Source organism: Lipotes vexillifer, unplaced genomic scaffold (assembly GCF_000442215.2).
Source record: "Lipotes vexillifer unplaced genomic scaffold, Lipotes_vexillifer_v1.1 scaffold1646, whole genome shotgun sequence".
In the NCBI taxonomy this organism is placed as follows: Eukaryota; Metazoa; Chordata; class Mammalia; order Artiodactyla; family Lipotidae; genus Lipotes; species Lipotes vexillifer.
The window spans coordinates 158506-161522 of record NW_006793535.1 but is presented as its reverse complement, the minus strand read 5'-3'; positions in this window follow the sequence as shown (position 1 = coordinate 161522).

The window sequence follows — 3017 nt, the reverse complement described above, 5'->3', positions numbered from 1 at the left end:
AGGTATTTTGAATGAGTGGTGGATTTTAAATGGGATATTTAAATTCATACTTTGTAGGACCTGAGAAGCTGTCATGGATTGACCAGCACTTCTTTTATCTCTTTGATTCTCTCTCTCTCCCTTTTGTCCAAATAACATTAAGCCTCTATTATGGACTATTTTTCTAATAAAAATGTAGTTCTAGGAATATCACTTTTCCTTGGGAAATGCTCTTATATAAGAGATGGTTCTTTAGAGTCTCAGCCACTTCAAGGATCACATTTAGTACAGGAATTTTATTTTGTTTTCAAGTTTTCATGAGAGTGGGACTGATGTTATATTCTTACATACTCTAATAGCTGTTCTTTAAACTTTAGAAAGCTGAGACTCACGAAAGATTTTGGAGATGCTTTGTCACTTCCAGTGGGAAAAATATCAGTGTGCAGTTGCTAAAGAGACCCAGAATCAAACCAATTTCTTGAGAATGAGATCACTCTCCCTGGAATTAAATATTTTAAATGAAAGCTATATTTTAAAAGTCTTGTATATATGTTGGGACTTTATCTGGAGGATTAAGAGCCGAATTGACAGTAAGAAGAAATTTGTATAGAAATACATTATTTGAAATATGTTTTTGTTATTATCTACTGGAGGTGTAGATGCCAGCAGGGAAATTCTTCGTATCTGATCAGAAACCTTGAAAATTATAGGACACATGAGAGATTTGGGGTTTAAATAATATAACATCAGGGCTCATTACTTATACCAGAATGCACCCTAGTCTACAATTGAAGGAGGGACCTGAGCTCAAACCAGGATTTAAAAAAAAATTTTATTGGCGTATAGTTGATTTACAATGTTGTGTTAAGCAAAGTGAATCAGTTACGCATAAATATATATCCACTCTTTTTTAGATTCTTTTCCCATATAGGCCATTACAGAGTACTGAGTAGAGTTCCCTGTGCTATACAGTAGGTCCTTATTAGTTATCTGTTTTATATATAACAGCATGTACATGTCAATCCCAATCTTCCAATTTATACCTCCCCCCCCACCCACCAGTAACCATAAGTTTGTTTTCTACATCTGGGACTCTATTTCTGTTTTGTAAATAATTTCCTTTTTACCCTTTTTTTAGATTCCACACATAAGTGATATCATATCATATTGTCTTTCTCTGTCTGACTTACTTCACTCAGCATGAAAATCTCTAGGTCCATCCATGTGGCTGTAAATGTCATTATTTTCTTCTTTAGCTGAGTAATATTCCTTTGTATATATATGTACCACATCTTCTTTATCCATTCCTCTGTCGATGGACATTTAGGTTGCTTCCATGTTATGGCTAATGCAAGTAGTGCTGCAATGAACAATGGGGTGCATGTATCCTTTTGAATTATGGTTTTCTCCAGATATATGCCGAGGAGTGGGATTGCTGGATCATATGGTAGCTCTATTTTTAGTTTTTTTAAGGAACTTCCATACTGTTCTCCATAGTGGCTGTACCTGTTTACATTCCCACCAACAGTGTAGGAGGGTTCCATTTTCTCCACACTCTATCCAGCATTTATTGTTTGTGGATTTCTTGATGATGACCATTCTAACCGGTATGAGGTGACACCTCATTGTAGTTTTGACTTGCATTTGTCTAATAATCCCAACCAGGAATATGAAAAGTTGGATCTGAGAAGACTGAGAAGATAATGGTGAGGCAGGGGGTGAGGGAAGAAAATTGATTCTTTGTAAATATTTTGGGTGTTTAATTTATTTTTGAAGAAGTGGTTGAATTGATAGAAGGGAGTTAATAGTTTTAAATGTTAGAGGATGGAGGATAGTTGACATTTTATGCCACTGTCATATGTTGTTTTGTTTTGATGATGCTCTTTTAGAGTATAAAATATATAACCTTTGTAGTGAGATTTCTGGGGTGAGGGCTTGTATTGTTACTGAAGGAGAATGTCATTAGTATTTTAAATTGATGTCATTGTATTATTTGAATTATAATGATTCTGTTATATTCTGAACAACATGTATTCTTCACTGTTGAGCTTTGTTGGAAAGGAAGGATATTTATATAGTTAAATGTGAGGGGGAAATTTGTGGCATTTTAGAGTGATGCTATCATATTATATGCAGTATAATGATGCTTGCGCAATGTATAACCTTGTCACTTAAGAGTAGTGGAGGTCTTCCCTGGTCGTGCAGTGGTTGAGAGTCTGCCTGCCGATGAAGGGGACATGGGTTCGTGCTCTGGTCTGGGAGGATCTCACATGCCGCGGAGCGGCTGGACCCATGAGCCATGGCCGCTGAGCCTGTGTGTCCGGAGCCTGTGCTCCGCAATGGGAGAGGCCACAACACTGAGAGGCCCGTGTACCAAAAAAAAAAAAAAAAAAAAGAGTGGTGGATTGAGAGGGCTTGTATACTTAGTACTTATTCTGGTATCTAGTAGTAGAAAGCATTTAATAAATATTTGTTGATTGGATTAATGATTAATTGAATGAATATTTGCATGGTATTTCTGCAATATTTATCTGGTATTTCCTCATAAATGCCTGAAAAAATAAAGTTATATTTGTTTTATAAATAAAAATTATCTGGTATTTCCACTCAGAAACACTTGGGTGAGGCAAACAAACAAAACCAGATGGTAGTCAAAAAACATGAATAATCCTCACAAGCTCAGTTGAAAAAAATCTTCCCATATGCTGTAGAATGAACAGGACCTCTCATCCCAGCACCTCCCTTAGTAGTCAAGTTTCTAGAAATGACAGACTTTCCTCTTTTTAGGGCATATGTATACTAGGTATCTATATAGGATATCTGTCCATATCTCTGGAAGGCCAATTAATATTGGCTATATTTGTGGTAAGCATCAAGAGGAAGATTTGGGAATTTAGGATATTAACTTTGGAACTGTAAGACAGAGAGACACTTGAGTTCAAATAGTAAGATTTTGGAGCTGCATCACTTATGAAAGGTGACTTAAACTTAAGCTGCTGAAGAGACCAGATAATAATTAGGTACATGAGGCACCCTCT